This window comes from Tamandua tetradactyla, chromosome 24 (genome assembly GCF_023851605.1).
Source record: "Tamandua tetradactyla isolate mTamTet1 chromosome 24, mTamTet1.pri, whole genome shotgun sequence".
NCBI lineage: Eukaryota > Metazoa > Chordata > Mammalia > Pilosa > Myrmecophagidae > Tamandua > Tamandua tetradactyla.
In genome coordinates, this window is record NC_135350.1 from 9902502 (window position 1) to 9917480 (window position 14979).

At 39.0% G+C, this 14979-nt stretch overlaps 1 non-coding gene and 1 pseudogene across 1 annotated transcript; both read right to left on the minus strand.

Annotated features, from left to right (window-relative positions):
- Positions 1–3591: 3591 nt before the first annotated feature.
- On the minus strand, positions 3592–6736 carry LOC143668569 (palmitoyltransferase ZDHHC6-like; annotated as a pseudogene).
- An 82-nt stretch (positions 6737–6818) lies between these two features.
- On the minus strand, positions 6819–6980 carry LOC143668644 (U1 spliceosomal RNA). The gene has a single exon (XR_013168509.1). It is a non-coding gene; the product is annotated as a U1 spliceosomal RNA (small nuclear RNA).
- Between the last annotated feature and the right edge of the window lie 7999 nt (positions 6981–14979).

The window sequence follows — 14979 nt, forward strand, 5'->3', positions numbered from 1 at the left end:
GAGACTCCAGAGTATTAGCCCAATGTGCCCCTTGCCTGGTCACCATATTTTCAAAACCTGTACATTTCTTGCTTTCGACTAGGCCATGGTTTACGTTTCCTTCAGTCCAAGCCGTAGACCATTCTTTGCCCCAAATGCAGCCCCTGACATGCAAAACCCTCTGTTAGTTAAGAAGGGAGTTCAAATTTTATTAGCTTCAGTAGGTAAAATGAACTCATCTGTATCCTGCTGCACGAGATAGCAAGGATCCACATTTAAATAAGGAGATTTCTGCAACTTGATAAACTATGTATAAAAAGCCTATGGAAAACATCATAATTATGGGAAGACTTAATACTTTTTCTCTTAAGATCAGGAACAAGGGAATTATGACCACTCTTACCATTCTGATTAAACATTGTATTGAAGGTGCTAACCAGTGAAACTAAGCAAGAAGAAGACATAAAAGATTGAAAAAAAGGAAATAAAACTGTCTTGATTCACAGATGACATGATAGTTCAGAAAAAATGTTAAATCCACAAAGAAGCTATTAGAACTAATAAATGAATTTAGCAAGGTCTCAGGAGAGAAGCTCAATATAAAAAATAAATTATATTTGTATGTACTAGAAATGAACAATTGGAAATTAAAATTAAAGAAATAGTACTATTTATAATAGCAACAAGAGACATGAAATACTTAGATACAAATAAAGATTATTTGCAAGATTTGAATACTGAAAACTATAAAACATTGGTGAAATAAATCAAATACTTAAATAAATGGAGACATGTCAGTTCTTTCCTAACTAATCTATAGATTCAATGCAATTCCCAATAAAATTACAGCAGGATTTTTTTTGGCAGAAATTGATAAACTGATTATAAAATGCATATAGAAAGGCAAAAGGATCTAGAAGAGCCAAAACATTTTGAAAAAGAACAAGTCACACTAGCTGATTTCATAACTTATTATAATGCTATGGTAATCAAGAGAGTTGTGCAATATAACAATATAAAAATCAATGACAATCAAAAATAGAATAGGGAATTCAGAATAGACCCACATAAATATCGACAATTTCTTTTTGACAAAGATGTGAAGGCAATTCAACAGAGAAAGAAGAGTCTTTGGTGCGGAATCAAATAAACCACCATATGCAAAAAAAAAAAAAAAAAAAAAAACCCAAAACTGTATACCTTGATTTAAATCTTGCGCCATATGCAAAAATTGATCATAGACTAAATGTAAAGCTATAGAACTTCTTGAAGAACCTATAAAAGAAAACCCTTGTGTACTTGGACTAAAGATTTCTTAGATAGCATACCAAGAGCTCTATCTTTAAATAGGACTTCATCAAAATTTTAAAGATCTGATCTTGAAGAGAAATTTTTAATGGAATGAAAAGAAATTAAATATTTTCAAAACACATATCTGATAACAACTTGTTTCCAGATGTAAAAAGAACTTTTAAACTCAACAATATGAAAACAACCCAATTTTAAAAATGGACAAGAGATTTGAAGATAGTTCACCAGAGAAGATACAGGAATAATAAATATGCACATAGAAAAATTCTCAATCTCACTAGTTATGAAAGGAATGCAAAACCACAATGAAATACCACTACACATAATTAAATATTTTTTAAAAAACTGGCATTGCCAAGTGCCATCAAAGATAAAGAGCAAATGAAACATTCAGCTTTGCTGATGGGAATGCAAAAATGGTTTTGGAATTATGCAAAATAATTTTGGAAAAAAATTTGGCAGTTTCTTATAAAATTAAATACACACTTACTGTATGACCCAGCAAACCTAGTCCTATGTTCAAGTTAAATGAAAACTTAAGTTCATGCAAAAACTTGTACTTGAATGTTTATATAGCATTATTCATAGCTGCTTAAAACAGAAACAACCAAATGTCCTTCAGCTGGCATGTGGATTAACAAATTGTGGTACATCCAGATGAGGGAATACTACTCAGAAATAAAAGGGAATAAACTGATAATCACAACAACGTGGATAAATCTCAAATACATTATGCTAATTGAAAGATGCCATACTCAAAAGGCTACATACTATATGATTCTACTTATGTGACAATTTGAAGTGGCAAATCTATAGGGATGGAAAATAGATCAGTGGTTGCTAAGGCCAGGGGGTAGTTAGTAAGAGCAATTGACTACAGAGGAGCACGAAAGATTTTTTTTTTCTGAGTCATGAAAGTATTCTATCTCGATTGTCACCGTGGTTACAGGTCTCTTGTAGTCTGCTGCGCTGCTATGACATAAACGTAGTGGATTGGTTTAGAAAACAAGAATTTATTGTCTCATGGTTTTAGAAGATGGAAGACTTGCTTCCTCCTGGGGTCAGTAGCCTTTTGGTGCTGGCTTGTTGCAATCCATGGGATCCCTTAATTTGCATCTCTGCTTCCTGTCAAATGGTGATGTCCTTTCCTTGTTCTTCTGAACTCCTACTGACTTCCAACTTCTAGCTTCTCCCTGTGGCTATTTCTTTATAAGACCTCCAGTAATCCAGATTCAGTAATAAGATCCCCAATAATCTGCTTCAATTGGCCACAACTTAACTAAAGCATAACATCTTCAAAAGATCCTATTTACAAAAGGTTCACGCCCACAGGAATGTGGATTAAGGTACAGCAATTAGGTGCACCAGTTCAATCTATCACAAGCCCTGTATGCATTTGACAAGGCTTACAGAAATGTACACGAAAATGGAGGGATTTATTTTATATAAATTATACTTCTACTGAAAAATAAAAAAAAAAACAACAATAAACTAACAAATAACCAACCATAACAATTTTTCTAAGATCCAGCCATGTTCTTTTTTAAGATTGTCCTTCTAACTCCCTGTTCCTCCAGGGAAATGTTCCCGTGGCCTCCCTTTTGTTTCCATATTCAAATGCCATCTGCCTTTCCAATTTTGTCTCAAGTTCTTAAAAGATAAAATGTTGTCATTAGTGGTTGTTAAATTGAGAAATTTCATTTGTATAACTTATCTTTAATTATACAACCTGCTAGGTATACTGGATATCCTATCTAGAATTAATAAGCTCACTGGTTTACCACTTTATGTTACAGAAAGTGCCACCTTTGACTCTTTTCTTTTTTTAACTAAATACCTATTGATCTTTACCTGATTTGAGAAATTCTGCAATATTGAAAGACAGGTAACAAAATTTGAGCTTATATTGAATCAGACTAATTAGGTTCTATGGCATCTAGATTATTGCATAATAAATATTAACTGAGGGGTAAAAGAAGAATAAAACCAGAACATGCAGATACTCCTGGCAAAGACAGAACTATATCTGCAGGGGAATAAAGTCCTAGAGAAAGTGTGAGTAACTGCTTGGGTGAAGCGTGTTTCCTGTGGGTGGGGGAAGGAAAAGGTAGTAAAAAGGGGCAGGAATTCAAAGGCATATGCAGAATTGCTTCTTCATTTCAAAATGGTAATGAAACTATTTAAATCATGGCACTAGAGCACCTCTAAGGAAAAGAACACCTTAACCAGAATAGGCCCATGGCATAATTCTTTAGTAATATATACACTTTTCAGGTAATGGGGTAGAATTAAAGAATAACTTTAATAGTGACTATCTTTCTTCTCTCCCTCTGGGGCTTATCTGTTTCAGCATCACAGGAACACTTTTACAGTTTCTAGGGAACCATCTTCTTACTCTTAAAACACCTTCTATAAAGGAGTCATCAAGAATTTTGTCTCCATCCAACCAGTATAAGAAACCTCCTGTGCCTAAAATGATCTCACCTTACTGTAGCCTTACTCCAGGCTCTTTAGTGCAAGGGCTTCTGAAGAAGGTTTTATTCAAATCCTTTATACAAAGGACAGCAGACACCACTATAATCATCTTTTACTTTATGGCGAACACTTCTGACTCTCTAATCTGCTTTTTGTTTCAAGTGCTCTATTCTTAAGCTATATTGGTGACAGTTTTCTCACTGGCCAATCCAGTCCATCTCCTTCAGGAACTCCATGTAAATACCTGTTTAAAGTTCTTCCATCTACACCATAAATACATGGAATCTTGAATAGGGCATAAGATTTTGTTGTTTTGTCCAGGTGAGAGTGATGCTCCAATAAATCCCAGAATGATCAGGACAGTAAATAAAGAAGAATTTGCAAAGTCCCCTTGGGTGAATGGGGAGAAAGGGGAAAATATTCAACCTTCTCATTTGGAGAATTTCTGATATTCTACCAAGCAGTGATGGACAACCAAATCAATAGGCCAAGCCTCCAATTTGGGGTTCACCCCTATGAAACTTAACCTCGCAAAGAATATGCTAAGCCTACTTAAAACTGGGCCTAAGAGTCACCCCCAGAGAACCTCTTTTGTTCCCCAGATGTGGCCTTTCTCTCTCTAAGCCAATGTGGCAAGTGAGCTCACTGCCACCCTCCACCCCCACTATGTGGGACATGATTCCCAGGAGTGTAAGTCTCCCTGGCAACGTGGGACAGAAATCCAGGATGAGCTGGGACCTGGCATCAAAGGATTGAGAAAACCTTAACCAAAAAGCAGAAGAGAGAAATGAGACAAAATAAAGTTTCAGTGGCTGAGAGATTTCAAACAGAGTCGAGAGGTTATCCTGGAGGTTATTCTTATGCATTATACAGATATCCTCTTTTTAGTTTATGGTGTATTAGAGTGGCTAGAGGGAAGTACCTGAAACTGTAGAGCTGTGTTCCAGTAGCCTTGTTTCTTGCAGATTATTGTATAATGATATCACTTTTACAATATGACTGTGTGATTGTAAAAGCTTTGTGTCTGATGCTCCTTTTATCTAAGATGAATAAAAAAATATGGATAAAAATAAATAATAGGAGGAACAAACGTTAAAATAAATTGAGTAGATTGAAATACTAGTAGTCAATGAGAAGGAGGGGTAAGGGGTATGGTATGTGTGCTGGTTTGAAAGGATTATGTGCCTGAAAAGCATGTAATCCTAATTCAATTTATGGGAGCAACCAGTTCTTTTAAACCTATTCAGTGCTATTGGAATCTTGATTAGATTATCTCCATGCAGGTGTGACTCGCCCAAGTGTGGGTATTAACTTTTGAATAGAGGGAGATGTGACGCCACCTATTCCAGGTGGGTCTCAATTACTTTACTGGATTCCTTTAAAAAAGGAAGCATTTTGGAGAAAGTCCCTTTTGAGAACTGCAAGAGTCATGAGGCTGAGATCCTATGTAGCCAGAGACCTTTGGAGATGAAGAAGGAATATGCCCCTGGGGAGCTTCGTGAAACAAGAAGTTAAGAGAGAAAGCTAGCAGACTTTGTCATGTTTGCCATGTGCCTTTCCAGCTGAGAGAGAAACCCTGAACTTCAACTGGCCTTTCTTGAGTGAAGGTTACTTCTTGTCGTTGCCTTAATTTGGACACTTTTATAGACTTGCTTTAATTGAGACATTTTCATGGCCTTAGAACTGTAAACTTGCAACTTACTAAATTCTCCTTTTTAAAAGCCATTCCATTTCTGGTATATTGCATTCTGGCAGCTAGCAAACTAGAACAGCATATATGATTTTTTTTCTTTTATATTTCTTTTTCTTGAGTGATAAAAATGTTTTAAAAAATCATGGTGATGAATACATGACATTGTGATGATATTGTGAGCCATTGATTATACACCATGTATGGAATGTTTGTATGTCAAGAATATTTGTATGGGGCGGGCAACAGTGGCTCAGTGGCAGAATTCTCGCCTGCTGTGCTGGAGACCCGGGTTCAATTCCCAGAGCTTGCCCCTGAAAAAAAAAAAAAGAATGTTTGTATGTTAAGTTTTTACAATAAAAATATTAAAATCAGGAAAAAAAGTTCTTCCATCTACCATAAGGGAAATCAAAGACTTCATTAGTTGGTAATACTGAATTTGATTTTTAATCTTCTCTTTAATCCATGATTCAATAGAAGTTTTGTTTCTGAGAATTATTTTGTCTGGATAGGAAACAACATTTCAACAGCTATGGTTGTTCCCAAAGCTACCACCAAGGCAAACAAGGTGGCAGCAGATGAAGTTAATTCAAACAGAATAATCAGAAGGATTTGTCAGGGCTGCATTCATGTCAGTCTTTACTGTGTTCCATGCAAAAGAGAGCCGACTATAAAATTATACGTGCATAGCCATACCAAAAATGAAAGCGGCATGAATACAGCCCAGGGGTGCTCAAAGGAGAAACAATGTGAACAGAGCATGATTTTGGTAACCACAGCAGTTGTGGCTCCAAGGACAGTGATGGTCCATCTTCACCGCACACCTGTTACGCTTTCCGCAATGATGTGATCACGGTGCCTTGTATGGTTGGCAGATTTTGCAATACTGGAGTTACAAGCTATCCTGAGAATTTTCCAGTTGCCACCCCAGAGGGGCAAAGCCAGGGCCCACAAACATAGCACTGAAGTACTTGTAAAGAATCATGGCCATCCAATTTATGAACGTGCTTAAATTCATGCTTCCTCCGGTTGTAGGGCCAATACAACAACACAGAGTCAATTATGGCCTTCATAGAAAGATTGCTGTAACACCAAGGGCTATGATGGGACTTCAGTGACAGAGTCTCTTTAACTCTTGGAGATTTCAGACTTGATTACTGAGTAGAATATAAACATTTTGGTGAGGAAGAATTCCTTTCTATTTTTAGAGAAGTATAGATTTCCTTTGCTGTGCACACATTTCCCTGTGCCACAAGTCTACGTATCTCCCGTCACTGTCATGCCTTCAAGCTGTGGGAGATGAATCAAGGCATTTCACTCTTAAGTATGCTGGGCTCTTTATTTTTATTTGTTTTTTTTAAAACAGGGGAGAGCTCAAATACAGTCCCCCTACCACAAATTATGCAGTTGAGTTTCCCACATTTGGGGAAATCGGAGGGGTCAGCACATCTAGAGTGCAATGGATAAGCCTCGCCCTGGGAAAACCACCTTCGTGATCGTGGTATCTCCCCTGCCAGGTAAGTTTAGAGAGCTCTGTTTTAACCAGGAGACTCTAGCATCCTGGTTTGAAACCCAACCTGCTATATCTGGTCCATCCCTTCTCCAGCACCCTGCCCACTATTCTCTGCTCGGACCAGGTACACAGCCTCCCCACCTTTGATTCTTTAGGAATCAAAGTAAGATTGAGAGAGAGGCAAAGAAAAAAAAACCTCCTTCTCTCTTTTATTTTTCATGTGTTTGGAGCTTGTACTCATTTGATTCAGCTGTGAGTGACCAAAAGCCCAAAACAATAGTGGCTTAGTCAAGTTTATTTCTATCATGCATAGAAAAACTGGAAGTAAACAGTGGGGATCCTGGCATGGCATGTCTGCTCCATCATCTCCAGGATGTTCTCCTCTTCCTCGTGACCCAAGATGGAAATCAGATATTGAATCTGTGTTCCAAATGTCAGAGAGAGAGAATAGCATGTTTCTACCATTAAGGACATGAAGTTGCACACACTACTTCTATTTACATCTCAGTGGCTAGAATTTGAAAGCACTGATTACTCCTAGATGCAAGGAAAGTGAAAAATGTGGTCATTATTATAGGTAGGCATGTGCCCAGCTAAAAGTTGTGGGTCCTATTTCTGTAGAAGAAGAAGATGGCTAGTAAAGGACTTTTGGAAGTCTCTTCCACAGTGTTGTCACATTAAGGATGCTTCCATTCAATCTTGTCAGGATATGTCTACTTCATCAAATATCTTGAAGGACATAGGAAATGGCATTCCCTTCTATTTATGAGGTAGTTCCCAGCCCTTGGTGAGTTTATGAATGTAAGCGTAAACGTCTATGAAGACACCAGGCTTCTCTGTGATCAAGGTTTACATATGATTTTTGTGTCAAGTTTGCATTTATGCTTCTGATCATGTTAGCTCCAAGTCATGCCTTATTAACTGTTTTATCACACACTCACAAAATTTCTATCACAATGGGTTGGGCTAAATGACAAGCATATATTGGCTCATGGTTTCAAAGACCAGAGGTTCAACATCAAGATCTAGCAAAGCTTGCCTTCTCCTCAAAGTCTGTGGTCTTCTGGTGCTGGCTGCCAGCCCTTCCTGGGGTTCCTTGGCTTTCCCATCACATATTCTCTCCTTTCTTCTGTTCTTACAGTTTTCCCTGCCTTCAGGCTTCTGGCTCTTTATAAAGCCTCCAGTAATCCAGATTAAGGTTTACCCTCATTCAGCTAGGCCACAGTGTAACTAAAATAAAATCTTCAAGAGGTCCTATTTAAAATGGATATACATTATTGATAAAAATGAGTGCACACCCACAGGAATGTGGGTTAAGATTAAGACCATGTCTAAACTGGTATACATAATTCAATCTCATAATTTACGGTAGCTAATGAGAAAAACAACAAAGGCAACTGAGTACTTACATTATTTTCAGCACTTACTGATAGCCAAGTAACACTGAACAGAGATTTCTCAGTACTTCTAAAAGAGAAAAGTGGAAGGCATCATTACACAATACTTGGCATGATACTAATATCATCCAAACATGAAACTTCACAATGGCAGTTTGTAACAAATTTGTATTGTGAGAGGTTATGGGTAGTTAAAACCAATATCATATATCACATCAAATTAATATTAATCCCCATCGTGCCGGTTTGAATCTGTGGTGGACCCCAGCAATGCCATGTCCTTTAATCCTCATTCAGTATTGCTGGCTGGGAGCTTTTTTATTGTTCCCATGGAGATGTGACTCATACAGTTGTGGGTATTAACTTTTTTTTAAAGTTATTTTATTTATTTATTTTTTTACATGGGCAGGCACCGGGACTTGAACCCGGGTCCTCTGGCATTGCAGGCAAGCATTCCTGCCTGCTGAGCCACCGTGGCCCGCCCGGTATTAACTTTTGATAAGAGAGAGATGTGACTCCACCCATTCCAGGTGGGCCTTGACTGGAATCCTTTAAAAGAGGAAACATTTTGGAGGGCGTCCCATTTTAAGAGTTGTGAGAGAGACATAAGGCCTAGAGTACACACAGCCAGAAACCTTTAGAGATGAGGCCTAGAGTCCACACAGCCAGAGACCTTTGGAGATGAAAAAGGTAAAGGCCCCTGGGGGAGCTCCAGGAAACAGGGAGGCTGGAGAGAAAGCTAGTACAAAATGCCATGTTCTCCATGTACCTTTCCAGTTGAGAGAGAAACCCTAAACTTCATCACTCTTCTTGAACCAAGTACTTTCCCTGATGGTGTAATTTGGACATTTCTATAGCCTTTCTTTAATTTAGACATTTACACAGTCTTAGAACTGTAAACTTGCAACGTATTAAATTCCCCATTAACAAAGCCATTCCATTTCTGGTATATTGCATTCCAGCAGCTAGCAAACTAGAACACCCATTTATGAAAATGGTAATGACAATAATATCCTCATTGGGATTTTTATGAAGACTAAATGAAATAATATATTAAAAGTTCCTACCATGTACAGTGCAGGCTCACTGGAGGTTTTCTTCCTCTCTACAAGAAGTAATTCCTATTTCCTTAGTTTCATCAGGTATCAGCCAGAAATAAGCCTATAAGAAAGCTCTCCAGAAGAACCACTTCCTTTGGCTACTGATTACAAACTAAAAACCTGGGGGGAAACCAAGTAGAGAAAAAAACTGCAAAATAAATAATTCCTTTAGAAAAAATTTTGTCAAAATGGGATGTTGACCTGACACAATCTTGGCATGAGTCACAAAGTATGCACTGGGTAATCAATATTAGTTAATGACTAGGAGGAGGGGGACGAGGAGGGAAAAGTGATGGTCCTCATCTTTATGAAACCCTAATTTTGACTTGACTCTCTTCAGATTGATCAAACTAACTTGCTCATTAAGGAAAAATCACCTTGTATTCTGTAGTTACGTATTTACTTCTTTATAAGTATTGGATTAGAATGAACTTTCCCAATTGCCAGGAAATTTGTGATTAAATCATCGATCAACACTACCATCAAAATGCTTGGAGACAAGAACTATTATACTGACTTCATATGAAACTATATAAATAGATTTTTATTTATTGTTATTTGAACACTCTGTGTGGTTAATTTTATTTCATCCCTATTTTAAAAGAAACAGCACTTTGGGCTTGTGTGGTGGGGATGTGTCGGTGTGGGGGGGAGGACAAATCTATTACTGCAATAAGACACTACTCTTCAACTAGCTTATTGTGAACATGTATTATTCCCCAGCATCAGCACAGAAAAGAAGTAAGCAGAAGCTCCATTTCATGAGACATTGAGAGCCAAAGAATGAATTAGAGAAGAAATCACAAGCATGCTATTCTTTGGGAACAGGCAGCAATTTATATAAAGAAATACTGTAACTCTAAAACAACTTCCTCAAACCTCTGAGAAATATTGTTGGCTCAAAAGCAACATAACTCAAATAATTTTAAGCATAAGGAGAGGAGTTGCCAAACTCATGCAAATAATAAAAATTAATTTTTCTTCAGTTTTTGGTGGCATATCTCAGGGAAGCTATGTTCTATTTAGGCCATTAACAGGAATTTGTTTGGGTTAATATTGACATAGGGTTTTATTTTTTATTTCTTGCTTATTTTGCGTTTCAGAATTTCTTAGTTGATTTTTACCATAAAAAACTTTAGAGAACATCTCTTGGTTTTACTGCACAGCATTGCATTGTGAGATTATGTTTTTCTTCCTTCAAGAGAAAAAAATGAACCGTCAAATCCTCAAAAATAAAAACCCAAGAGAAAAAGAGTTTGTTGAGAAGAATGCCATTATCCTCTTGCAAATCCTTTCCTTTCTCTTATTCTCAGCCCTGCTGTCTCAGGCAAGACAATAATACAACATAGTTTCAGTGTGGTGATTGGTACTATAAAAATGCAAAGTTAAAGAGAAACCCACAGTCGTCTCCTTCAGGGGAAAGACGGCTTCTGTCAACAGAGAAAGAAAAAGAAAACAAAACTCAGAACCAAACATTTTCTCGATTCTAATTATGTTAAAAGTAGCAGCTTCAAATGCCATATTTTAAAGTACAGAATAAAAGAAGAAGAAAGTTTGTAATCACTACTGATGGTGGTCAAAAAGAAACATTCAAGTAAGATTAGAAACAAAGGATTTCCTGTTAGCAAGTATTATTAAACTAGAGGTGTATTGCTTTGAGATGTTAGTAAAAAAAAAAATCTTTCTTTAGAAATCCATTAAACACCTGTAATGCAGATTTATCCATCTGGGAAAACTAGATAGATGTATGTATAGTATATAGAAAATAATAGCTTCCAGGAGCTTTCCCTTCTCCATCCAGCTCCAGGGAATGTGATTTAACAAAAATACTGAAATTAGCACTATGTTTCTGCCTTATAAAACAGTGTTTACATTGGGTATCAAAGACCAAGTTTTAAATGTTTGTTTTAGAAATGACAGTATCTCATGTCAACGTAAAAATGGTTCAACTCTTGGGACTTTACTTTTAACTTTTTATTTTGAAATAATTTCAAATTTACAGGAAAGTTGCAAACATAATACTAAAATAATACAGAGAACTCCAATATAACTCCTACCTAGAAACCCAGATTTACCAACTTTTAACATTTTGCCACATTTGTCATAGCATCCTATCTATCTATCTATCTATCTATCTATCTATCTATCTATCTATCTATCTATCTATCTATCTATCTATCTGTCTGTCTGTCTGTCTAACCTCCTAGACATTTGAGAGTAGGTTGCATACATCTGGATCTTAATTTTAACTGTGGATGTGTTCTATGATGTAGCTCACCCCGTTTCAGACATCTCTGATCTGAAATTTCCCTCTGATCTTTGATGAAGACTGCAAAAGACAAAAATACTCTCCAGAAGATCACTGATCTTTTAAATAACATTTTTTAAGTTTTCAAAATTAACTTGAAAGGTGTAGAAAGACATAGAAAACAAAAGGTAAATCACCTCTACTCAATCGCAAAAAGACAAGCACTGTGAATGTTTTCCTTTCCAGGATGTAAGTGTTTATGTTTCCTTCCAGTCATTCGGATATGTATATCTATCTATCTGTATCTATATCTTTATCTGTAAATATAAATAGCTATGTCTACAGGCTGGGATAGACCACACACACACATATATATATAGTCTACAAATTAGGGTCATACTAAATACTATGAGATCTTTTTCTTGTTACTAAATAGTCGTCAAAAATACTATTTTAAAGTTTGCCTGATATTTTGTTATTGTGGCAATATGACTTATTTAGTCAATTTCTGTTGTCAATAAATGGGGACAGCTTAAATTTGTTCTGATTCACAAGTAAATTGCTAAATTTTTAAGTTCTTAAGTTACCTTTGACTTTTGGGAAAGGACCATTTGCATGCTAAAGTTAAGGACAAGTAAATTTTAGCAGGAAAGTGAAGAAAATGGAAAGCAGGAACAGGAATTTCCCTGGACCAAAGAGATGAGTCCTACGACAAATGATACTACGCCTCACCGCCCCGCCCCCAGCACACGAACTCTAGCTAAAACGAATACCCAGTGGGAAGAAAACAAAAAATACTAGGGCACAAGCAATCTACAGAACATCTCTGGAATGTGGCTCTGGGTGTGTGAGGTAAGGCGTTTATATGTGCACACATTATGTTAATAAATAGACACCTGCGTACTCATATGCGCACGCTTACAGTCATCAGAAGTCCTTTTAGCAGGTTGGGGCCCAAGTCTTTCCCCCGCCTCTTGCGTCTTGGGGTCACCTCCAGCCGTCTAACTGCTAAATACTCACAAAACAAATAAAACCAAAGTCTCGGGACCTACACCTGTCGGTTCTCAAACTTGGTTGCCAATAAAACCACTGGAGGAGTGTTTTATGTCTGTTTGCTTCCGCTCCGGGCGCCCACCACTGACGCTGTTGATTCTCAGGTTAGGAAGCAGCCGGGTCCCCAGCGTTGGTCGCAGTGGCCTAAGGTTAAGGCCCCAGGAGGGGGGGAACGCGAAGCGACGCCCAACCCAGCGCCCCGCTTGCGGCGGGAGGGCGGGCGACCTGCCTTGCAGACCCGGGGCCCACCGGGCTCCGCCTTTCCCGTTGCCCCGCCAGGGGGCGCCACGACCTCGCCGCGTACCCTCGCAGGGCCCGGTGCCCTTGGGCGCGCTCAGCCCTGCTGGACCCGCTACGCGTCCCGGGAACACTCAGGTGTGGAAAGAAGGGAGCGTGACCACGGGGGCGCGGCAGCCTGCAAGGGGCGTCCGCTTCAAACCCATATGCGCTCCGGGGTCCCTCACATACAGCCCCCCTCCCCACCCGGGTAAGCTCGTGTTGTTTTGTGTTTTGTTTTAAAAGCGTTCCCCGCCCCCGTCCTGCTTGAAGGCACAAATGAGAGAGGGGTGGGAGGGGTGGGAGGGGGAAATGGAGAAAAGAGGCGCTGGGGAACTGAATACCTTCTTTAAATTACTGCTGACACCTCGGTTCCAGGCCCCTAAAATCTCAATCAACAATCCATTAGAACTCAACAGGAGTAAAACTAAATCCTCGTTTAAGTGTATTTATCCGATCTCCTTTCTCTCTTTCAAATGCTAAATCCATTTCAGCATATGCCCCCTTCTTTCTCTTGCCTTTCTCTCAAGACTGGCAGCCCATACTACTCTTGTAAATATGAAAGATGCTAATCATATGACATATCACGTCTCGGTCGGAGCCGGAATAAAGCCTTCAGATTTGGGATCATTGCCTCCAGACAACAGCTTCATCAGCCGGAAAGTTGGTTTTTTTCTCCTTTCCTTCAACTCTCAATCCCTTCTTTGTTTAGAGGAAAATGCAGCCGACTCAAGCCACCCAGGCCATATGGTTCACTCTGTATTTTCTTAGTTGAATTCTGAATTGTTTCTGTGACTTGCGAAGTTTTTTTGGAAGTGCGTATAAAGACATAGAAGAGCTACTTGTGCACGGAGCGCTGCCTGGGAGCGCCGCGGCCGCCCCCTCCCGGCCTGGAGCCCCGGCCCGCGCGGACCGGCCCAGTGCAATAGCAGCAATTGAATTATCACAATATTATGACTGACAACGAAACAGGCCATAGTTACTTGGTTCGCTCCGGGAGCGTATTCTGCGCCTCGTACAGCACCTGGCACACGGTAGGCGCTCGGGAAATACTTGGGGAATGAAAGAAGGAATAAATCAGCTCTAAGGGTCGGCCCCGATTAGTTTGAGTTCTAAAATATCACCTTGGATGCCTGAAAATAAAACGTAGCCTCGCTCTCTTCCGACACTAGTACAGTACATTGCTTGTCTACATAGCCATTTAACGTGTTCTGACGTAAATAACTTTTTTGCCTGCTTGTCTGAATACAAGCCCGCTGGGAGTAGGGCTCCGTGTCTGTTTTGGGCATCGGCGCAGCGTTCCCAGCGGCTGGGACAGTGCTCCGCACCCACTGAGTGCTCATTAAATGTACTTTTAATGTAGAAATGGAAGATGACAATGAATGATTTAAAGTACTGAACTAATATCCTAAACGGTACATATTAAGCCACCTTCTCCACTAACGATTCCAACTTATTTAGCCCACCCTCGCCCTTTTTATTTATATCAGCAACAACAACAACAACAAAAATAATATATTTATCTCCAGAAGAGAACTACGTGTTTTGTTTTGTTTTGTTTTCCTTAGCGGGGAGAGGAGAGGGAAAATCAGCTTTCAAGGTCTTTATCCATTGCTCGTGAATAAGTTTTGTGTTTTCCAGGTTTGGGACTGTCCGAGCGAGGGAGCAGGCTGCCAAATTTTCTTTTTCTCCGTCTAACTCCTTACACAAACCCCAAAGAGTCCTTTCACGAAATCATTAAATTCTACAGAGGTGGTCAAGCTCGCTCTGCTTTTCATGAAATGGAGAAAGAAAAGGGTCCTTGAAGTTTAGAAGATGCCCAAGGAAAACTCCTTGAATAACATCAAAAGAATGAGTTTCCATAGCTGTTGAAGCACGAGGGCCGTGTATCAGCACAAAGGGGAACCGGGGCACTGGGACGGGCCCACCGCTCTGTC